Consider the following 25,535-nt stretch of genomic DNA (forward strand, 5'->3'; position numbering starts at 1 on the left):
TATAAAAGGTAAGGAAATTTTTATGTTACTTAATTAGAGATAATAGTGAAGCACTAAATATTTCAATCAGTGTTATTTCATAATATTATGAGTATAGCTTTATTCATTTAAGAAATGGCCCACCAGCGGTCGAACGGTAAAATCACTGAACACTGGTATTTCCGACCTGAGTTCGATCTCAGGCGAACGGGCGGGCTTCATGGGCGTTTCCGTGGTTTTTTACACGTAACAGCTTACAAGACAGCTTACCACGTACCATACGAGCCAGCTTTCCTAAGAAAGTGCTCTACGAAGGTATTCTTCTTCTTAGGCACATAGCCCCAGTGTGTTTTGGCATAATCAACTAAACCAAATCATTTAAGAAATATATCAGTTGATCACTGCTCAGTGTACATCTGCTGTTTGCTTACAAAAACACTTTGTAAAGACATTTCCACTATTTTGCTAATATTTCTGGAAGGCTCATAAAATCCGAAATTATGTTACACTAGCTAACAGAGAACTTAAGTCTGTTTAATACAACAAAAATCTACTTAACTTGCTTTCGTGTCTTTGGGAAACGTAAGTATATGCAGAAATAAATATTAAAATCTATCACGTATATTTGTGAGGATGTAAAGCATACTGTTTTGGTTCACGATAATGATAAATATGCATCATGTTACGACAGTTTTAAAAGATTACAAATAACTATACATATGCTAGACTTCTAACAAAATTTCTGTTACAATATATGAATATACATTTATTATTATGTGAGTCGTAAAATTCGGTATTCGTCATTTTTAGATTCTAAGTATATGACAAAATTTTTTTTGATTTTCGTTTTGTTTTTAAAAAATTAATTCACTTTATAGCTTTTCTTCAATTTATTGTAAAGGAATAGGAGTTTAAATTTTGATTTATATATAATATGATATAAATTCATCATTCATTAATAATATTTTATGTATAACAGAAAAATTATTATTAATGTTTGAAATTTTAATTTTTTAAATGCTTGGTCTTACATTTGTTGCATATTTCTTGAATGCGTAGCTAAATATTTCAATTATACACAATAAAGATTATGCAGAAAACAATTCAGCTGGCATAACAGCTCATTGCGAAAGAAAAATTAGAGTCTTATTGTTCTTAACTCTTAGTACAAGCAGCCATTTTTAAATTGACGTTAAAATAAATTTATTCTATTATCTATTAGAAAATAACTACACTGAATCACTTATTGACGACTTCTAAGTGGTCGCTTTTTGAAAGAGACCTGTATTTTTGAGAACATAAACATACGTTGATATGGAACATCACTTTTTTAAGATGCCAGAGCAAATGCACAGAGCATAGACGGTCACGTTTAAAAAGGCTGACTACTTTTAATAAAGCATGTATATTAATGTTCATTACACATTTGTCACATTTTTACTTTCTTTCAAAACAGCGATACTGTGGTTCATTTGCTTTAGAAATATGTGAAACTAATAAAATGGGCCTGATGTTATAAAAACCTAATTATATTCAGATAGACAACATGATACTTTTGAACATGTTTGAAATCCGTTATTCTAATAAGAATACTTTGTCTACAGAAAATATGAATCAATATTAGAAACCAAAAGCTAAGTGAGAGTAAAGTAATAAGAGTCATATCGTCTAACCCATTTTAATTGAAGTAAACAGGTGCTTGCTTTATCGCAAAGTGAACACCTGTTTTTCAAACAGCGAATGAAACGAAAAAAGATCCCACCAGAGCTCGAGCGGTAAAGTCGCTAAACACTAATATTTCGATCCCGCGTTCAATTCCCGGCTAACGGCTGGCTGCACGGGCGTTTTCGTGGTTTTCCCCATGTGTAACTTGCATATGAGTCAGTTTCCTTTAAAAAATCCTCCACGAAGTCATCCCTTCCCGTAGGCAATAGCCCTAGTGTGCTTTGCCGTAACCGAATAAACCGAAACCGAAAAAAAAAAAAAAAAAAAAAAAAAGGGAATTGGTGGTGGAAGGCAGCGACGAGCCCACCAGAGCTCGTCGCTGCTTAGAAGAATGGGCTACATAACCAAATTTCTATCTATACTCTGGTAAAAAGTACATTATTTACTCATCAAAAGCCTACATTTAGCTAATGCTTGCCACCTTTCAGCAAATTTCAGCCACAGCCCCCAAACAAGACGATGTCTGTTATTTTATTTCATTACTTAGTTATTCGTCATTAATTTAAGAATTAATTAAATTTTCATTTGTCTTTAAACTTTTATTGAATTATAATAATAATAATTTAATATTCTAGTTGCTAATTATTTTATTATTGTAATAGTTATTTTATTTATTTATTATTTTTATTTATTTATTTATTCATTCATCTTTCCTGATGGCCTTCCATAGAGCTCCAGCACTTCTAATTTTAAAAATTAAGTCCTGACTACAACCAACGATTGCGAAAATAAAAGTCAATTCGCCTTACTTGGCTTTTATTATATATATATATATATATATATATATGTATGTACTTTACATTTGATTATAATTTATTTAATATATATATACATATTTACGTTTGGTAGTATTACCGATTGAATAAAAAGAGAGGTGCACATCTAGATGTTATAACGGACCCATATACAAAATTTCAACGTTCTACAACTAATCGTTTTTGAGTTATACGAAATGCATGCATACATACTTATACATCACGAAAAAATCCCTTTCAAATATCAATTTAGAGTCATGTCAGCCAAAAAAATAATTCACATGGATTCCGTAATCGTCAAAAATGGATATGTCCGTTAAAATATGATACCCAAAAGTTTTCTACTTACTACCTTTTCATTTCGTACAAGGAAGTAAAGAACCTATATTAACCTACATATTCTTATATAAAGAATACGTAAGTGCAGTATATAAATATTTCAAATCAATAAAATCTCACTATGGCACGCTCAAGAAAAAAAATCAATAATCATCTAAATTTTCAAATTACAAACATAAATCTTAATGTAAAAAGGAAATACAAAATAACGCTTCACGCTATCAAAATTGCTGATCTTAAATATCAACAACTAAATAATATTTCAACTAAAACACATAATGTAAACAAGAGTTTGCCCGATGCCCCAAAAAATTATCTATGAAAAATATGAGCGCATTGTGACGCAACCATATCATTCGTATTCGCATAGAAACCGCATCATTCGTACTCGAATAAATCGCATCGCGTGTAACGAACAGATGCGAGCAACGAAATGAATTTGTGAGTACCGAATCGTCAGTTACGAATACATGCGGTTTGCTCCAGCTCTATTTTAGAATGAAGTGTTTTCCATTCGTGGCACGCAGAAAGAGGCGCAAAATCTTCAGTTGTCCCCGGGCGCTGAAAACCCTAGCCAAAGAATCTTTGCCCTAGCTACGCCTCTGGAACAAAGAACGTCTTTGATAAGGTTAATTCGTGTGACAAACCAAGTGACTGACCTTCAATTTTGAACTTCCAACCAGTGTATTGCGTCACTCGTTTATCAAAGTAAGTGTTGCATGCTCCCCTTTCCCCTCTCTCATTCCGGAGCGCTAGTAAGAGGCAAACGCTTGTTTTTGGCCTCAAAATATATAGAGTATTTTGAAATTCTCTGAAGCGCGATATTTTTTGTTGCCTGCTTTCTAATTTTGACCACTTGTTTGGAAAAAGAAATTGACACTAAAGTAAGTACTTTCAATCTGTTTATAACTACAACTTTATATTTCAAATGGAAAGTTGACATTTCTACTGAAATGTCGGTGATCACCTCTTTTTTAAAGATAAAACGAAAGGCAACTGTGCAACGTTTTAATATCTTTCTTTCTGTCTCTCTATGTATGTGTGTGTTTATATATATATGTTGTCAATTATGTAAAATATAAAATACCTACCTTTCTAATTGTAAATTAACGATAGCCGTTTAACTCCTCTTTTAAGTTTGAGCATACTCCCCTCTTCATTCTAAAAATAGTACAGCAATAACTTTTCTAATACAATCTTTACTTCTGTAATTCTAAAAAGTGATTCTCATTTGTGTTATGCAATTATTCCTGGAATACGAAAAAATCTTAATCTAGCATCCGAATATTAATCTGTTATATATATATCTGAAATTTAGTTCTCTTTAATGTAAACATTCTTATAACGTGATCCGAAATATAATCTGTTTAATGTTATAATTGCTTTGGTATAAAACGGTCATTGATGCGTAATCTCGCTATTTTTTGGTCGCTTCTTTTTGTTTGCTTGTCTGCTCTGCTGTAACAGCATGCTGCTAACTTCATAATACATATTTTTAAGTTAATCCGATGTAAGACGTTCTTTAAGAACAAGGCGCAGTAGCCTTGAATTTTGATTTTCGAATTTGATTTGTGTTGGAATAAGTAAAAATGTATGCCAACCATGAATAAAAAGGTAAAGTGGCATTGTTTGGTATGACTCCTATATATGAATGAAACAGCATTTAATATAAAAATATATCTTATATCACACACAGAAACGAGATTCGTACCAAGAACATTGCATAGCACTCTTCCTCCTCCCAAACGCACCCGCCAAAGGAGACTTTGAGGCGAGAGAGAAGTTGTGACGTAAAACATAACACGTCATGTGCGCCTCTTGCTGATGCGACGTATCTCTCGCTCGCATGAACGAAGTGCTATACAGCAGCGGTTCTCAACCTTTTGACTAAAGCATACCATCTAAACAAAAACTGAAAACCTTCAGTACCACCACTACAAAGTACTACTACCCCCACAACTTTTGATCAAAGCTCAGATCGCATAAATTTACGAGTGTTAGAGAAAAAACTCAATCAGGGTGTTAAGGGTTTTAATTTTTGAATTTAACAGTTGAAAATACTTTGCTTCTTTGAGTACCACCTATTCTCCTCCTGCGTACCACCAGTTGAGAACCCCTGCTATAGAGTATGCCCCCAGTGACGAAGTCACGATTACAAATTATAAAAAAATATTTACGATATATACAGAAAATGATGATATAATGCTAGTAGAAATATAGGAAATGAAGTACAATGCAATAAGAATATAGTATACGTGATTATAAATGCAGCAGGAATATTTGCGTAGTTCAAAACGTTGTGGTGTAGTGGCCGAAACCGCTGCATTCCCCCGGGTTGTCATACAGGGTTGAAATGAACTTCAACTCAAGTTCTAACAATACAATAACGTGAATTTTAATAAGATAAAAATATTAATAATTGCGATTCTTGACAGTATGGGACTTGGATACATTTAGTCCCGTAATTTCAGAATTTTGTTAACAGATGGTATATCGCATTAAACACGAGGAATAATAGTTCTAGCGGTCAACATGCCCATAGCTGTAGCAGGAAAGAGTCCCGTCTCTTCTCAGGAAACCACCTTTTACTGTGTCGTTACTTGCGTTGAACACCCGGGGGGGGGAGGGGAATTCCTTCGTTCCTACATAACAAAAGTGTCCATCTCCTGCCCCAGATGAAAATACACCTCTGATATGAAAACTATTGCACTCTGAAATCATTCATCCTAGACAAAGAACATCTATGCGACCTTATCACAACTTCTCCCCTCATAGAAGAATTTTCCTAGACTGTGGAAGGGAAATTTCACAGCTTTCAGAAGAAAAATGGTAACCATTTAAGTGATAATAGAGAAGCCAATTACTTTAACCTGCACTTATTTCTAGATAACATCACCTTGAGACAGATAACATAGAAACAAGAATACAACAAAAATAATTTAAACTACTCATAATGTCTGCCTCACACAAAGTATATTCCTCAAATTTCACAAAATGCTAATACTTAAGATAAAACATTTGATTTTAATCATTTTGACAAAGAAACACACGATGCAAACCATTTTGAATTTAAAGTAGTATAATGCCAAAACACTACAAAAATCATTTTCATCAATTTTTCAGTAATTTTCAGTTACATTGTATCCACTAATGACATTCAGTCACTAGACTAAGGCACGACTCAAACCATCTGCATTACCGTGTAATTTTTGTGGCCTATGAACAATTTCAAAATTGTACTGCTGGAGACACAAGGCCCAGCAAGTCAAACGAGAATTTCATCCCATTATTTTGTTTAAAAATATTAATGGATTATGATCCGTCTGGACCTTGAATTTTTGTCCGACTAAGTAATGATTTAGTTTCTTCAGTCCATAAATAATGGCCGCTAGTTCCGCTTTAGAAAACGTTTTGCTAAGATATAGTATAGGGTGTTTCTCCCCATCGTGAATTTGGGACAACACAATACCTGCGCCATATACACTGGCGTCGGTCTGCAAAATAAATTCTTGAGAATAATCTGGTGCAAATAAAACCGGACTTTTTACTAGTTTGTTTTTAAGTTCATTGAAAGCCTCGTCACACTCTTTTGTCCAGGTCACTTTTTCTTTTTTATTTGTGCCCTTCAAAGCATCTGTCAGAGGTATCGCAACACGCGCGTAGTCTTTTATGTACACTGCTAAAAAAAAAAAAAGAAAAGAAAAGAAAAGAAAAAAAAAAAAAGAAAGAAAAGGACAGTTTTATAACTCCCGTTCTACTGGGCCGATTGACAAAATTCAAATTGCGTTCTTCATGTCTCGAAAGCGCGACTTAGGATATATATTAGATTTATATATAGCACTATTCTAACATAGGTATTTTTGACACAAAATCGGACTTTTTCTGAAATAACATACCAATTTTTTTACATATTTCGATTCTACGACTCAAATTACGCCTAAATATGAATTTTTGTAAAATTTGGAGCGAAATTTACGGAGAAATTCAGAAATTTATATTGGCACTTTTTTTTTCAGTTTGCGCCAAGAATAGTTCACTTGGCGAAATTCTTGATATGGCAACCTAGTTTCCTTTCCCGTGAGAGGAAAAAAAGTCACCATCGTTCCTTTTTTCCAAATAATATTCTCTATATTTTTAATTATAACTGTTATTATTTTAAGTAATTTTTTCTTTTTCGAATTTCATTTTAATTAAGTTGCATGGTTTTTTCGAATAACTGTTTTAAAAATTTCTATTTACCTATTCCAGCTGCGTAAATAAAGGTGCAGCGTTTATTTTTTTTCAAATAGTTTTATTTTATATGTATATTTTTGTCATAGTTATTATTTTAGGTAATTTTTAAATTTTTATACTTTTATTTTAATTGTTTGTGTTGCATTGTCTCTTCAAATAATTGTTTTAAAATTTTCTATTTATTCCTTCGAAATGAGCATTTTAAATATATTTATTAATATAAATTTTTCAGAATTTGATTTTATTTATTTGAATTGCGCTTCTTTCGGAAGAATACTTCGCAACCCAGACTACAGATGCGTTTGAAAACTGCATGTATTACAAGAGAAAATACAGTAAAGCACAGTTAACACGCCTTTCAATGTTCGGTTCAGAAAAGATATATGTAAATAAGAGAGATGTATAACCGACATTTTAACTCAGGATGACTTGCATACACTGCTTTAAACAGTTTTATCATTGTGCCCATTGCTTTACACAATTTCATCCTACATTTGGTTTCTTAAAATGTTATCCATATTTTAGTCAAATATTTTATTTTTGAAATCCCAAGAATCAAACTTCCCAATAAAGAAGCATAATTTTTTTATACAGTTTTCATGCGGTTTGAAACTTAACATCTTTAGGTGACATCCACATACATCACTGGATAAACTCCTGAATCTTCAAATAATTCGAATGAGAAAAATCATAAGATTAAAAGGTTTTAAATTAAAAAAAAAAAAAAAAAAAAAATACAAATACTAAATTTTACGCAAAAATTTATTTTTTCTTCTCTTTCTCTTCAGGCATTCTACTTTATTCTCGCTCTTTTTCTTTAGGCATTCTGCAAGTATTTTAGAAAGCATCCAACTTTTCGAAATATCTTGGTATTTCTGACAATCATTTTAAATAAAGTTATCACCTTCCATTTCATAAAGGCCCACATACGGCCGAGCGGTAAAGTCGCTGAACTCTGGTAGTTCACTCCGGGGTTCGAATCCCAGTAAGCGGGCTGGTTGCATGGGCGTTTTTGTGGATTTTCTCATGTGTGAAGCGTATGCCAGCTGGTTTCCCTTAGAAAGTTCTTCAGGAAGTATTTGGTCAGAGCCTTTATCAGTCTTTAGAGGCTAAAAATTTTGAAGGTATGAGATGAAAGGAAAGACTGGTTTCCTCAAGGGGTTTTGGTTTATTTAATTATGACAAAGCACACTAGGGCTATCTGCCTAAGGGGAGGAATGCCTTCGTGGTGGACTTTCTAAGGAAAACTGGCTCGCATACACGTTACACATGAGGAAAAGTCCCATGCAGCGAGCCCGTTCGCGGGATTCGAACCTCGGACAGAACTACCAGTGTTCAACGACTTTACCGCTCAGCCGCTGTTAGGTCAGGAGGGGAAAAGAAAAAAAAAAAAAAAAAAAAAAAAAAACCCCTTTAGGTGACATCCACATACATCACTGGATAAACTTCTGAATCTTCAAATAATTCGACTGAGAAAATCATGGGATTCTCCATTTATGATACGATATGATGTTCTATAACGTAATTTAAATTTATACAACCATATAGTCTAAAACCAGTCGTTCTTCACTTTAATTTGCAATGATATCGTTTTTGTCTTTTCTGTTAACACAAGCTCAATTGATGGTGTTTGCTGGTGTACACGTCCAAGTGTTTTCTCTTTGAACACGTAAATTCTTTGAAGTATCCTGAAAGTATATTCAAAAGCGTCCAACTTTTTTAAACATCTTGGTATGTTTGAAAGCCAAATTTCCCTCCAAATTTTTGCTTACTTTTCTCCCTAATTTTTTTCTTTCCTTCTACAGTTATTTTCAGTGCTCACACAAGAAAATTAAGATTTTTCGATTGCTAGACTTCCATAAATTTTGCATTCTTGTCAATTTTTTAAAATATCAATTACATGAATTGCGTTTCAGCTGAAGACAGCTTTTCATTTTCTAGTCTTTTTTAAAGCGAAGTTTAAGATGATGGTAAAAATTTTATAGGTTATAATTCAAAATATTTTTCGAAAAATTTATGAAAATTATTTTAAAATAGAAATTTAAAAAATAAAACACAAAAAATGGGTCAATTTTATTTGGAATGAGCCTAAATTTCGAAATGTGAAAGGAAAAATAATAAAAGTTTAATAAAAAAAAGAGATATTAATAAATATTTGCCAAATTCAATTAACATTGAGGAGCTAAAATTTCGAGAGCTAATATTTTAAAAACTACGCGTACGATTTTTACAACACTTGGTATTCTGGCATAATTTGAGTCGTAGAATCGAAATATGGAAAAATATTGATATGTTGTTTCAGGAAAAGTCCGATTTTGCGTCAAAGTACCTATGTTAGAATAGTGCTATGTATAAATCTAATATATATCCTAAGTCGCGCTTTTGAGACATGAAAAACGCAGTTTGAATTTTGTCAATCGGCCCAGTAGAACGGGAGATATAGCACTGTCCCTTTTTTTTTTTTTTTTTTTTTTTTTTGAGCAGTGTACCTTTTATAGTAGCCTACAGTACCAAGGTTACGATATCGGTTTATGAGTTAGTTGAGTGTTTTAGTAGTGAAGGTCGGAAACTCTATGATTGCCTGAATTTTGGTCTCACTAGACGACCCAGAAATTTTACATGATCTTGGGCAAATTTGCATTTCGAGGGCTTAACAGTCAATTTAGCTTCCTGAAGGCGACCTAAAATCACATCCAAATCCTTCATATGCCTGTCCTAAGTGGGAGAACAGACTGCAATGTCGTCAATATACGGTTGAACAAAATTGTCCAACCCTCCTAAAACTTGAGCGATCAATTTACAAAAATAGAAAGGCGCATTTAAAAGCCCAAACATCGTTTTCTTCGGGATGAAAAATCCAAAAGGTGTCACAAATGCGGCATATCTCTGTGCACGTTCTGTGAACGGTATCCGGGAGTATCCTTTTGTTAGGTCCATTATGGTGATAAATGGAGCAGCTCTGATCTTTTCTAGAACTTCTACTATATTGAGAAGAGGAAAAAATTCGGTCATAGTTTTTGAATTTAATTTTCTGTAGTCTATACAAGAACGAGGATCTCTCCCTGGGTCCTCTGCTAAGATCATAGGCGATGCGTAATCAGATTGCCCGACTTCTATGACTCCCAACTTAGCAACCGCCTAATTTCCTCCTTTAAGATGTGGTTTGTCTCGCCGACATTCGGTAAGGCCTGACTCTAACCGGGGTCTCATTTAACAATTAAATGTCCATTTCGACCAAAGACGTACAGCCGGGGTCCGACGAAAACACCGCTTCCTTATAACTTCCTGGAATTTCCTCTGCCGAAGCTCTTTCTTACAGCTTACTATCTCCAACTATTTTCCAAAAGTCTACCTGAGTTGGATCAGCCAAGGGTTAAGGAATATTCACTTCTCCCTCGATATCTTCCTAGACCTCCTCCATCACCAAATTCGAAAATTCGGGGCGCTGATGATAAGGTTTCATCAAACTGACTTGATAAATGGTGTCAATGTTACGCTTACCCGGAATCTCTACGGAATCATTGGTTTCGGAAATCACACTAGTTACTTTACCTGGCTCTATCCAGTTTACCGCTATTTTGTGTGGTTTAGACGTGGCTAAAACAAGCACGACATCTCCTACCTTAAACCTTCTCGTAACAGCGTTGCAATCATACCAGAGTTTCCTTTTATTCTAACACTCTTTCATCCTCTCTACAGCCAGGTCCTGACATTTCTTTAATCTGTTTACCAAGTCTAGAACGTACTTGACCACAGTGGGACCTGAACTTTCTTCCTCTAGCCAGTTTTTACACAATATTGTTTGGGGCGTTCTCAAATTTTTTCTGTGTACTAACTCGCAGGCACTAAAACCTGTGCTCTCATAGCTAACAGTTCTGAGGGCGAACAAAGCACATAGCAAACATTCTTCCCAGTCCTTCCCGATTTCCAAGCACAAAGCCTTCAACCAAGAAGAAACCGCTTTATCTAAAGTATTAGGAGAGATGGAAGCTAATATAGTTTGGTCAGGAACAGGCATCGCTTCATTAAAGAGTTCAAATAATAGTGAATCCTCTTTATTATAATTTTCTACTCGACGCTTCATAATGCGGAGGAGTTTGCTAGGCTTCCGATCACCGAAGCTTTCGCTTGCTAGCTGACAATGAATTTCTTGAGTCTTTTATTCGGAACATCTTTCAATAAATTTTTATTTCAGAACTTCATATGGGTTGACTTTATCGGGAGGAATGTTGATATCTTGAACAATAGTGGCGATATTAGGTGAGTGAGCCACAACTTAGTTGAATTTTGTATTTTTCTCCGATATCGGTTTATGAGTTTAGTTGAGTTTACGAGTGTGCTGTAACCCTCCTGGCCGATAATAATCGGCCTCATGATTAATATTGTTTTGGGAAAATTTAAAGAGTATTATTTTTGAGTTAGTTTTATTTATGAAAGTAGTGTTAGTTTTATTTATGAAAGTACTATTAAAAGAATAATGGCTAATGAAAACCTCTCTGATCCTGATGATTCATTAAGGGCAGCTAGCGCTGAACCTGAAACAAGTATAATTCCCTTTGACGCGCAGAATGATATGGATATAAATTCATGGCTTGAGTACTTTAACAAAACTCATTTAGATAAAGATGAAACGTGGAAGCTTAATAATGTAGCTCGATATCTAAAAGGTAATGCACTTAGCGTATATGTCAAAAACTGCCATAAAATTACTAAATATGTGGAATTAGTCCAAATTTTAAAGGAAAATTTTTTCGACCCCACTTTAACTACGTTTGGTGATTTTGCCAATTATAAGTACCATCATAAAGAGGACATAACGCAATATTTTCGCAAAAAATTAGATATTGGTAAAAAATTAAATCTAACTCATGAAATGATCTTGGAGGGTCTGACGGATGGCCTTCCTATAGAATTAAAATCCTTAATGACGATCAACGCACCCTCTGACCCCATCTCTTGGCTTACTCATGTCCATAAGCTTATTAAGATTAGCGAAAATCAACAAATCAAAAGTGCACCTCCCAGATTTGTTACTCCGATTGGGAACAGTCCCCAAGATTACAATCGATTTAATAGAAGTAGAATTTCAGCTACTGTGAGACAAGATTCTCCTAGACCCAACAATTTCCAACGTTTTCAGAGACCAAGTAATTTTTATAATCGGTTCAGTGGTCCAAGATTTACAAGCCATCATAATTCTAATTCTCAGAATAGATTGCCATTGCCACCCAGTCCCTGTAGACTTTGCACCCGTAACGGAATCCCAAATGCTTTTCACTGGTTTCAGGTTTGTCCTTTTAGAGGGGAGAGATCTGATACACCTAATGTTACGCCCCTTGCAATAGAACCAACCCCAGAAACCCCTCACAGTAGTTGACTATTAAAGGTGTCGGGATATTTGCCCAATAAGAAACGTCTAGAGTGTGTTGTAGACAGTGGTGCCACCATATCAATAATTTCTTCCAAAACAGCTAGACAATTATGTTTAAAAGTACAAAGAGTTAGATCATTTTCAGTAACCCAAACTAAAGGAAAACTAATCTTCAACAAAATATGTTGCATACAAATGAAAATTGGACGGATTAGTAAACAAATTACCTTGTTTGTTCTTGATAATAATTTGAATTATGTAATTTTAGGACTTTATGAATGCAAATTATTTGAGTTGAGTATTGATTGTACTAATTTAAAAATTAAACAGAGAGCTATTGTACTTAATGATGACTGCCATTTTGACAGCCGACCCATATCTCTACACCTCCAACTTCAAGGTGGTACAACAAATGTTTATCCATGTGTTAATAATGATGATGATGTAAGAAATTTTCCAACCTATAAATCTCGGACTACAAATCCAAAGGAATTAGTTTCTCAGTCTAACATTTATGTGAAAAATGCTGTTTCTAATACTGTCGATAACAAAGAGTATAACTTGGAAAAATTGTTAAATGATTATTCCTCTGTGTTTTCTAAAAATAAGTATGATGTAGGAAAAATTAATATTGAACCTCAACGAATTAATTTAAATTCTGATTTGCCTGTATCATTAAGACCTTATAGAACATCCCCTATGGAAGAAGAGGAAATTAAGACCCAAATTGATCAATTATTACAAGCAGGTATAATTAAAGAAAGTTGTAGCCCATATTCATCCCCCGTGACTTTAGTACTTAAACGTGAGGAAGGTAAGAAAACTAGATTGTGCATAGATTATCGAAAATTGAATTCCCTGGCTAAAACAGATGCAAACCCTCTTCCTCGCATTGACACTTTGTTAGACAAATTAAATAAAGCAAAAGTATTTTCTACAATTGATTTGAGATCTGGTTTCTGGCATATCCCGATTCACCCTGCAGATACTGAGAAATTAGCTTTTTGCACGACTTTTGGATTATTCGAATGGTTAAGACTCCCTTTTGGTTTCAAAAATGCTCCTGCAATTTTTAACAGAACAATTAGACGAATATTAACAAAAAATAAAATTAATTTCGCTTGCAGTTACTTTGATGATATAATCGTTTACTCTTCCTCTGAGAAGGAACATTTAGAACATTTAAAAATTTTATTTGAGGTGTTTAAAGAGGAGCATATTAAATTGAATCGAAACAAATGTGTGTTCGTCCGAGATCAGATCACATTTCTTGGCTATGAAATAAAAAATGGTAGAATAATTCCCGATAACCATAATATAGAAGTTATTAAGAAACTTAAAAACCCCAGTAACACCAAAGAGTTACAAGAGTTTTGGGAAGTGTGAATGTGTATCATAGATTCATTCCGAATTATGCAACTATTAGAGCTCCATTAAACAGACTCCTGAAAAAAGATGTCAAGTGGGAATGGGATGACCAATGTCAAAAAGCTTTCGACGAAATGAAAAGAATACTGTTTTCCAAACCTGTTTTACAATTGTATGATCCCAGTAGGCCATGTCATATTTTTGTTGACGCTTCTCAAACTGCTGTTGGAGCTGTTTTGAAACAACCAGATGAAAATGATGTCCTTCACCCTGTATCATATCATTCTCGAACTTTAAGAAATTATGAGAAAAATTATACGATTACCGAGTTAGAATGTTTGGCCATAGTAGATGCCCTAGACAAATTCTATTACTATCTGCATGGACAAAAATTTATTATACATACGGACCATGCGGCCCTCGTTTGGCTCAAAAATGTTAAAAATTTAAAAGGTAGACTCTTCCGTTGGTCACTCAAACTAAGTATGTTCAATTATGAAGTAAAGTATCAGAAGGGCTCTACCAATATTGAAGCTGACATGCTTTCTAGACATCCTGTTTCACAGCACCTCCAACATTATGTACATTTACTTGATAGAAATGAAATAATCCAATAACAAAAAACTGATAATGTCTGCGGAAAAAATTACCAAGAGATAAATGATATGATGGTAATTAAGAAAAAGAATTTTTATAAAATTGTAGTACCTAAATCTTTAAGATTAAAATTGTTCAATAAAACCCATGAAAATTTTGGTCACCCGGGAGTTCAAATTATGCTTAACTTAATCACCCCTCAATATTATTGGCCTCATATTAGCGAAGATATCGGAAATTTTGTAAAACATTGTCATACTTGTCAACTTAATAAAAAGAAAAAACAGAAAAAATTTGGTCTTATGCAAGACGTACCTCCAACCGACAAACCTTTTGAATGTCTCTCTATTGACACTGTGGGAGGATTTAATTATTATAATTCTACAAAAAAATATTTACATATAGTTATTGACCATGCAACAAGATATGTCTGGGCTGTTCCCTCTAAAAGTGTAACTTCAGAAACCTATGCCAATTGTCTAAAACAAATATTTCAAATACAAGTCCCCGAAAAAATTCTGAGTGACAGGAATGCAGCCTTCACTTCCTCTAGATTCAAAAAATTTCTTAAAAAGCATAATGTTAAACAACTTTTAACTTCATCTCACCATCCCCAGACAAATGGTAAAGTAGAAAGAGTAAATCAATCAATAGTAAGTCGACTAAAATGTAAAGTAAATTCTTCTTCTAAAAAAGTACCGTGGACTAAAGTGCTAGAGCAAGTTGTTATCGAATATAACAACTCCCCTCATACGGTAACTAAGTTCACCCCAGCATACTTACTATTTGGTAACCTCCCTTTTGAATCTCCAATTGATCAAAATAAATACCCTTCCTTAAATGAAGCAAGGGCTTTAGCAAAGAAAAGAACTATCGAATACCACCGAAAGAATAAAACTAGATATGACATCAGATTTGTAGAATCTAAATTTCAACCTGGAGATTTTGTCCTTTACGAGGAATTCGAATACCCAAATACTAGAAAATTGACTTCACCCTATTCAGGCCCTTATCAGATTATGAATAAATTATCTGAAGTTAATTATGAAATCGACAGGAAAAATTTTCACTCGAAGAAACCAACTGAGATTGTACATGCGTCAAAATTAAGGTTCTATTATCCACCCGAAAACTTTAAATTACATCATGAATAAATCAAAATTTATAAATCAATAAACTATCCATAACCCTTCTTTTAGTTTTCATCCTGTTGTCCCCCTTAATAATTGATTTATCTCTCAGTGTCTGAAAAGTTTGTCTGCCCTTTTCTTTTACTGGGTTCCTTCAAACTTGAGTTTCAGGTTCAATGCACTTTCCGTGTGGGAAACAATTGAGGCTATACTACAAGTAGAGTACTATACCCTCACATTTCCTTGAGTTCATGTTTCCTATGTTTGTGTTATAAATTGTAGCAACAGTTGAAAAAGTTAAATTTCAGTTGTTGAAATTTCTGAATTTCATTTTATGTTTCTGCAGCATCGTGTACAAAAAACTGGTATGGATGTTGGAAGTTAAATTTTGTTTTGTTATCATTAATAAGAGAAAAATAGAGTGACAAAATAATGTTAAAAACCTAGCAAAATGTGTATTTTCAACAAGAGTATAAGAGCTCTAGTATCGTGACATAAAAACTCAAATGTTTTCAGTGCCAATGCTGATCCATAATTCTAGCGCTAATTAAATGATCCGGAGATCTCCAAAGACCAGTAAAAGACTGAAGATGAGCCTGAATGACAACTCTAATGATTGTATGGACTCATACACAAACTGTGAATGGCATGCCCTAAGATATAAACTTACAAATTCAGTTGTATTACTATTTCCTATTGCCCCGTAGCTAACCAGCAATATGTTATTAGTGCTTTATTTGTTATGCACTTAGTTACTATATTATAATTTCATTAATCATTTATTATATTTTATATACTGTATTCAAATATTTTATGTCATATTTTATGTAAACATTTTGTGTGCCTTGAGGTAAATCCAATCAGTTTTCCTACTCACTTAATTCCCTAATAACTAAATTTTCTGCTCTCATTATCTGGACTGTCTTGGGTCGACGGCCGCGACTGCAAGCCTTTTCAGATGGGGGGGGGGGATAATCTGTAATGATATTTTTAAAGCAATTGATTAAATTAAATTCTATTAATATTGCTTAATAATGTGTTGGCGATTCTCTACCTAAATTGCATCCCTGTTCCTAAATTTTGGCGAAATCCTTTCTTTAGTATAAAATATATTAACCTGTTGGCGCCCGCCAAATCGCCAAACTCATAAATCTGTCATATTACATAAAGTACTTAAGAACACTCCTGATGAGAAGATAGCGTCACCTCGTGATTTCAATTAATATCGCTGATTGGAGGAGCCTCGTGACGTACATATATGTATAAGTAGGGGTTCTGCTCAAGGTACGAGGAGAACGCTTACGAGATGGATGCTAAAATAAACCTACCACTTTATATTCCAAAATTTGTCTCATTCCTGTTGCCCCGGCTGCACAAAACAAATAATGTATGAGAAATTACATTTCATATATACATGGAAATAAAAACTATTTTTATATTAAATGCTGTTCCACTTTGCGTCATTTAAATACAGGAGTCAGATCAACCAATGGCACCTTTAATGGGGACTTTAGGATGTGAAATATTTTACAGTAAGTTACAGTTTACAGTAAGTTTTACAGTTAACCAGTAACGGATACTTCTGGTTTCGATTCTTCCCGTGATGCGTGTTCCACCTGAACAATGGCTGACTCCGGAACTACCGCTAACGTGATTCCATGTTTTATTCAAGCTGATCAATCTCTTTGGCTTCACATATTGGAATCGGCATTCAAATTAGTTATTACTCGTAAACCTATCATTCAACTTGACTGATGTGGCGGCGAGTTTGGTAAACTCTTCTTTATTGTTTGGATACTCTGGTAAATATTGACTTTTTTGTGGTGAAACCTGTGTACAAACCTTTGTGCTGTGTACTTATTTGAAAGATTTCATGTTCCGGTTTGAGAATATGTACTGTTTGGTTATTTTGTATAGTTTTAAAATTACGAACTTCTAAAAATTTGAATACTGAGCTAGGCCTAATGGATGCTGTCTGTTGACATTGGAAACGTTGGTGCATCACTTGATTACGTCTTTCTGCACCGTGTGGAGCAAACTTCAAAACCCACTTTTTGTTCACCAAATACTTCACTTTTCTGCCCGTTGATCGATTTATTCAATTTCAGTTATAAAATGTGATTTTTTATGGAAAAATTATTTTCAGAGTTTTATATTTTGATTCTGATACGAAAATGGATTTTTAGACATTTTGGAATTTTACAGAGTATTTTATTTATTTGCGAATATGTTCTAAACTCGCACTTTATCCCAGTCTTGCGAGCTTACTTTAAAATGAATGATAATACAAGAGAATCCATTCCTACGGGTAATACGATCCTGGAAGAAGACGAAGATGTATTTTTAGTGATCAATAGATTAAATAAAGTTGTTGAGGATATGAGAGAGAGAAAAGAATTGCAAAGCCACTTATTGAAACATTGAATCAAGGATTAGTTTACATTGCTAACTGAGTGACTCGTCGTAATTTAATGTATGTTGAAATGAAAAAAATGAAGAAAACAGAGGATAAATTGAAAAACTTAATACACGACATTTCTGAAATAAAAGAATATATCAATGGAGATGTGAAAGTTAGAGAAAACAAGGAGAATGAAGAGAAAGTGAGCGGAAATATTGGTGTAATAGATACCAAGGTTGAGAAGGAAGATAAGGTGGTGACACCTAAGGGATCTGAGTATAATGAAATTGTAAAAAAATCACTTAATGATATACATGTATTTACGGAAATGAAACGAAATATTAGTTCACTAAATTTAGGCATAAGAGTTATTAATTCTTATAGTAGAAAAAATAGAGATGTGGTTATGCAGTTAGCAAATCGAGAAGATTGTAAAATACTTGAAAGAGCAATTGTTGAAAATGAGAAACTAGCGAATATTGTGAGACCTCGAAAGAAAAAATTTATTAATCCAAAGGTTATAATTTATAATATTCCTGATACTGTGAAGGATTATCAAATCATTGAAAAAATAAAAATAGAATGTGAATGTGGTGGAGACTGTACTAGGCCATTGTTTAGGATTCCGATAAGTGAAAGAGAGGTATCTCATCGTGTATTTCAGATCTCTGGTGTCTGTCAAGGTTTCCTTTTGAAGGAACAGCGATTGGTAATTGGAAGGAAATTCTATGCGGTAAAATTGTATCTAGGTCCAAAGAGATGCTCAAATTGCTACGGATACGGTCACCTGAAGAAATTTTGTAAGAGTGAATTAGCATGTAGTAATTGTTCTTTAAATCATTTAAGATTGGAATGTAAATCGTCTGCCAAGTGTTGTATCAATTGTAAAGAAATTAATAAGAAGTATGTTACTAAACATGCAGAAGATCATGATGTTTTTTTAAAGTATTGTCCGGTGCTTTTGGAAGAAATACGTTTTATTAGAGATCACTTAGATATATAAAAATTATAAAATGGTGCTGGATTAGTAAGTTAGCTGGGACTGACAAATTTCATTGTTTTTACGTGTTTTTTTTTTTATTTATTTATTTATTTTTTTTTATTTTTAGAGATTCTTTTTTGTATTTCACAAATTTTGCAAGCTTCTATTCCTGATTTTTTACAAGAAGGTTTTTGTACTATATTGGATTTTTGGATCTTGATTGTCTCGCCCACCTCTCGTGTCAGGTAAAAGACTTTTGATCTTATATTGATAAATTTTAAGTGATTTGATTTTACATACTATAGCTAACAATGAAGAAGAGGCTGAGTGGTTTTGAAATCTTATGAAATTTGTTTTTATTGTTGAGATTTTAACTGATATTTTCCCGCTTTATTTGGTTTTAAATATGAAGATTTTAAGCTTAAATTTAAATCCTGCTGCAGCAGTCCAGCTCTAAGCTATAAATAAAATGTTGGGTGATACCCCAGATAGTATTGCGCTGCAGGAGCCGTATTTTATAGAAGGCAAAATGGCACATGTTAAAAGTAAATGGAGGACTATGAACGCAGATAGCGGAAGAGCGGCCATTATTGTTGTGAATGAAAATTTGTAGTTTTCTGTAGGGGCGACCTCCGACTGTATTGTGACAATTATTGTAGAAAGGGAAAGCTTTAAAATGAGTATCACTTCTGTTTATTTCTCACCGGCGCAGGACCTGAATGAACATCTTGGTGAACTGGAAGAAAGTTTTAACGTATATGCTGAAGATTTTATTATAATTGATGATTTTAATGCTAAACCTTTTGACTGGGGGGGGGGCTAAGATTTTCGATCAAAGGGAGATTTTAGTCAACGATTTTATTTTTAACAATAGTGATTCTAGACCTACCTTTTTCTCGCCGGTGGGTGTTGGATGGACTGATCTCGCGCTTGGGTCATCGACATCAAAAATGAGGAACGCTGAAATGGAAGTTCTAGATACTGAATCACTAAGTGATCATAAATATATTTTAGTGAGACTAAAAGATTTCTAAACTGAAAATGATTACTCCTTTGCTTACAGTAGAAATTTAAGAAAAGTCAAACATATGCTTCGTAGTATTGGTAAAAGCATTGAATACTATGAAAATAAAATAATTAAGCACGAGAAATCAATGGAAATTAATGCGTTACAGCCGAAAACATCGCGGCAAAAACATCGTGGACGAAAACGTCGCGGAGAAAACAACGCAAGGCGAAAACGTCGTGTTACAAAACATCGTGGGAGAAAACATCGCAAAGAGAAAACATCGCAGTTCTAAAACATCGTGGTACAAAACACCGTAGTCGAAAATAAAGCGGTTCAAAAACTTCGCAGTTTAAAAACATCGTCGTCGAAAATATCGTGGTAAAAAATAAAGTATACTTTATTACAATACTTTAAAAAAACATCATGATCTTCTGCATGTTTAGTACCATACTTCTTATTAATTTCTTTACAATTGATACAACACTTGGCAGGCGATTTACATTCCAATCTTAAATGATTTAAAGAACAATTACTACATGCTAATTCACTCTTACAAAATTTCTTCAGGTGACCGTATCCGTAGCAATTTGAGCATCTCTTTGGACGTAGATACAATTTTACCGCATAGAATTTCCTTCCAATTACCAATCGCTGTTCCTCCAAAAGGAAACCTTGACAGACACCAGAGATCTGAAATACACGATGAGATACCTCTCTTTCACTTATCGGAATCCTAAACAATGGCCTAGTACAGTCTCCACCACATTCACATTCTATTTTTATTTTTTCAATGATTTGATAATCCTTCACAGTATCAGGAATATTATAAATTATAACCTTTGGATTAATAAATTTTTTCTTTCGAGGTCTCACAATATTCGCTAGTTTCTCATTTTCAACAATTGCTCTTTCAAGTATTTTACAATCTTCTCGATTTGCTAACTGCATAACCACATCTCTATTTTTTCTACTATAAGAATTAATAACTCTTATGCCTAAATTTAGTGAACTAATATTTCGTTTCATTTCCGTAAATACATGTATATCATTAAGTGATTTTTTTACAATTTCATTATACTCAGATCCCTTAGGTGTCACCACCTTATCTTCCTTCTCAACCTTGGTATCTATTACACCAATATTTCCGCTCACTTTCTCTTCATTCTCCTTGTTTTCTCTAACTTTCACATCTCCATTGATATATTCTTTTATTTCAGAAATGTCTTGTATTAAGTTTTTCAATTTATCCTCTGTTTTCTTCATTTTTTTCATTTCAACATACATTAAATTACGACGAGTCACTCAGTTAGCAATGTAAACTAATCCTTGATTCAATGTTTCAATAAGTTGCTTTGCAATTCTTTTCTCTCTCTCATATCCTCAACAACTTTATTTAATCTATTGATCACTAAAAATACATCTTCGTCTTCTTCCAGGATCGTATTACCCGTAGGAATGGATTCTCCTGTATTATCATTCATTTTAAAGTAAGCTCGCAAGACTGGGATAAAGTGCGAGTTTAGAACATATTCGCAAATAAATAAAATACTCTGTAAAATTCCAAAATGTCTAAAAATCCATTTTCGTATCAGAATCAAAATATAAAACTCTGAAAATAATTTTTCCATAAAAAATCACATTTTATAACTGAAATTGAATAAATCGATCAACGGGCAGAAAAGTGAAGTATTTGGTGAACAAAAAGTGGGTTTTGAAGTTTGCTCCACACGGTGCAGAAAGACGTAATCAAGTGATGCACCAACGTTTCCAATGTCAACAGACAGCATCCATTAGGCCTAGCTCAGTATTCAAATTTTTAGAAGTTCGTAATTTTAAAACTATACAAAATAACCAAACAGTACATATTCTCAAACCGGAACATGAAATCTTTCAAATAAGTACACAGCACAAAGGTTTGTACACAGGTTTCACCACAAAAAAGTCAATATTTACCAGAGTATCCAAACAATAAAGAAGAGTTTACCAAACTCGCCGCCACATCAGTCAAGTTGAATGATAGGTTTACGAGTAATAACTAATTTGAATGCCGATTCCAATATGTGAAGCCAAAGAGATTGATCAGCTTGAATAAAACATGGAATCACGTTAGCGGTAGTTCCGGAGTCAGCCATTGTTCAGGTGGAACACGCATCACGGGAAGAATCGAAACCAGAAGTATCCGTTACTGGTTAACTGTAAAACTTACTGTAAACTGTAACTTACTGTAAAATATTTCACATCCTAAAGTCCCCATTAAAGGTGCCATTGGTTGATCTGACTCCTGTATTTAAATGACGCAAAGTGGAACAGCATTTAATATAAAAATAGTTTTTATTTCCATGTATATATATATATATATATATAATACTTACAGGTTCCATTTATAGGTCTATTTTTTTGCTTGTATACATGCAAATATAAGCAAATATATATAAGCAAAAATTAAAGGCCTAAATGAACTTTGTAAGTGAAAAATTTAACGCTGTCTCTGGTAAAAAAAAGTGTAAACTTAATTATTAAATTTCTATTTATGATTATCTCCTCGGAAAGGAAGTGTAAATCTATTGCTAACTGAAATTAGGAAATACTAAAACTGAATAGGACTCTGATAAAAATATTAAAAACTTGTAGTAAACATAAAAGAAGTTCAATATTTGTATTGCATTTTCATGAAATTCTTTTTGTATGTATGTTCTTTTTTGAATACGTCGAGGTGTGTGAGTGTGATTATGGAAAACCCTCGAGGGCTATATATATGCCTAAAGGAAAAAGATGCCTTCGTGGAGGACTTTCTAAGGGAAACTGGCTCGGTTTAATCCTAGTATCCGGTGCACACGGGATTTGGCTACTTTTGGCGACTTTTATGATGAGCAGTACAAACGGAACATACACGATGAAGTAGACCAACAACGATGAAGTAGACCATAATGGAAACAACGATGAAGTAGACCATAATGGAAGTTATAGTATGACGGGTATTCAAAGAATACATGTAGTTATACGTAGTATATACTATGTATATAGTGATAGTGTATAGTATTTACATAGACGTTTTTTGGGTCATTTTTGGTGTTGGCGATAATTTTTAAAATCGCGCCAAGGCTGCACCGTATACTAGGATTTTACCACTGGCTCGTATACTCGTTACACATGGAGGAACCCCTGAAAACGCCCATGCAAGCCCGTTCGCGGGATTGGAACCTCGAACCGAACTACCAGTGTTCAGCGACTTTACCGCTCAGCCGCTGTTGGCCTGATCATGTCGGGAAATTACCTTCATGTTTAAATAATATTAATGTATTTCCAAATTTTAGCTATTTGTTTTTTGCTATTAAAAGAATTCATTCAAACATAAGAAAGAGACAAAACACGACCATGCCCAACGTATTTTGAATTTTCTAGGGAGTGTTATTTCCCTTTGATAACTCAGCGTTGTTCCGAAAAAACGCAAGTAATTTTCTTACGTTTATATATATTTTTTGGATTATTAAATATTTTTCATGGTTTTAGATACTTGCACTTAATTTACATATGCTCTTTGAATTTGAATGATATTGCAAATTAGTTCGCAGCAAAAATTAATCTTTTATTTGTATACAATTAAATTTTCATAATTTTTAATTTAAATTTAAATTTGCTGTAAATTAGCAGATATATAGATGTATAATTTTATTTTTTATGTATATACTATTCTTTTCCTTTTTATTTTATTTTAAAATGTACGTTTTTGAGGCATACCAATGCAAATATTAAACTTCTTTTGAGTTTATTACAAGGTTTTAAAATTTTTATCGCAGTCCTTTCAAGTTTCAGCATAGCCTAATTTCAATTAGCAATACACCTACACTTACCTTCCTAGGAGATAATCATGAATAGAAATGCATACATATATATATATATATGTAATAATAAGATAATTGTAATAATAAGAGCAAAGGAAAAAACGGAACACTGTAGATGCGTGCTTAGATCCATATTGAAGAAGAATTTTGATTGCGTAATATTTAAAGAACTTGGCAGTCGAGGCAGTTTTAATTTCATTTTTATTTCCAACTGATATTTGTGGCCACAATCACTTGGCACTCTAGTCGTGCCTTTTCACAGAAGATTTACATTTTTGATATTGTAGGGATAGAAAGCAAGCCAGCGAAATTACATTTTAGCACGGTACAGAGCAAAAGCTGAAGTGCGTAGTTATGAAAGATGGAAGCACGCGAAGAGAAAAGTTTCGGTTTGCAATTTGGTGATTGGTCGAGAGGGATCTGCATTATGGGTTAAGTAAGATCGCATGATTAATTTGAATGACGCAGTTTAGACTTAAGCGTTATTTTTAGGACAGATAGAGGAAGTGGTAAAATCCTAGTATACGGTGCAGCCTTGGCGCGATTTTGAAAATTATCGCCAACACCAAAATGACGCGTTTAGCTACTCATCGTATATGTCCCGTTTACTGCCCATCATAAAGTCGCCGAAAGTAGTCAAATCCCTTGTGCACCGGATACTAGGATTAAACCGAGGAAGTTCTCAAATGAAATAGAAAATAATGGAAGTTATAGTGAATTAAGTTTAGAAGTTTGCTTTCATATTTTTTATCTTACATATTCCCCCTTCAAAAAGAAAAAGGCGTAGCGACAGTGAAGCCTTTTTAAAGAGAAAGAGTTAAAGCACTAGCAAATGTAAAGGAAAAAAACAAAACACATAAGTCATCAAATTTTTGTTCTGTAAAGTATAATTTATAAAGATAAATTTTTTTTAAATAAATTTTTAACTTTTAGAGTCCTATTGAATTTTTCAGCATTTCAGTCCAAAAGTCTTTTTGTTTGAGAATTCACATAATCATAATTCTTCAGGGAAGGTTCTTGTTATTACAGAATATCACAAAAACTTTTACATAATCATTACTATTAATTAAATGTACATAAATATTTATGATATTAATTTTCATATTGATAAATTATATTTTAACATCATAAATATATTAGGAGTAAGCTTCAGAAATTATTGTTTCACCGTTATCATCTTTCATTTACAATTCCTGATTTTACCAAACTGGAAGCCTCGCAATACTTCTAAACAAACATATCCATCAATAGGGCTGTCCTCTTGAGCTAACCAGTGTGTTCTATGCACTGGTGGCCCAGGGTGCCTAGGCAGTTACTTGAAAAGGCCTCCGTTCCTTGCATTAAGGTAACTGGCCTTTGAGAACTGCACTAATACATTCCATAATAAAAAAAAATAATAATAATATAAAATATTTACATGCATTCATAAAATGAGAGCCTCCAACATTATCTTACTTGAAGAGAGTGAAGGGAACAACTGTACAGAGGTAATTACAAGCCTCTGCTTAGGAACCCAGTAATACCTCGACATACACTATACTTAACATACAATGACCCATAAATTTTACATGCATTTACCATAATTTCATATTACTTATCTGTACTAATTTCACTTATTTTTAACATCTTTATTTTTAGAATAATTATAAAATTCGTATTCAAAATTCTCAACAAAATTTCAAAAACATAAAAACTTATCTTAATATTCTTCCCTATGAATAATTTAAATAGCTTAAAATTCGTTACTTAATTTGCTCACACATAATCATGAAAAATTAGAAAAATTAATGAACAAGAATTTCAG

At 33.4% G+C, this 25,535-nt stretch overlaps 1 protein-coding gene across 3 annotated transcripts in view; it reads left to right on the forward strand.

Annotated features, from left to right (window-relative positions):
* The first annotated feature begins 3,252 nt into the window (after nt 1-3,252).
* The window catches only part of LOC118203536 (uncharacterized), a 145,358-nt gene continuing 123,075 nt past the window's right edge, over nt 3,253-25,535 (forward strand). Inside the window, exons 1-2 of one of the 3 annotated variants that reach the window (XM_085825341.1) lie at nt 3,544-3,682; nt 19,008-19,125. The gene's annotated coding sequence lies outside the window, so the exon portion shown is untranslated. Of the gene's footprint in view, nt 3,507-3,531; nt 3,683-19,007; nt 19,126-25,535 lie in introns of those variants that run through there. The other 2 variants (XM_085825343.1, XM_085825340.1) reach the window with 2 other exon arrangements.

This window comes from Stegodyphus dumicola, chromosome 10 (genome assembly GCF_044657685.1).
Source record: "Stegodyphus dumicola isolate Sdum_Otavi_A_Nest chromosome 10, ASM4465768v1".
NCBI lineage: Eukaryota > Metazoa > Arthropoda > Arachnida > Araneae > Eresidae > Stegodyphus > Stegodyphus dumicola.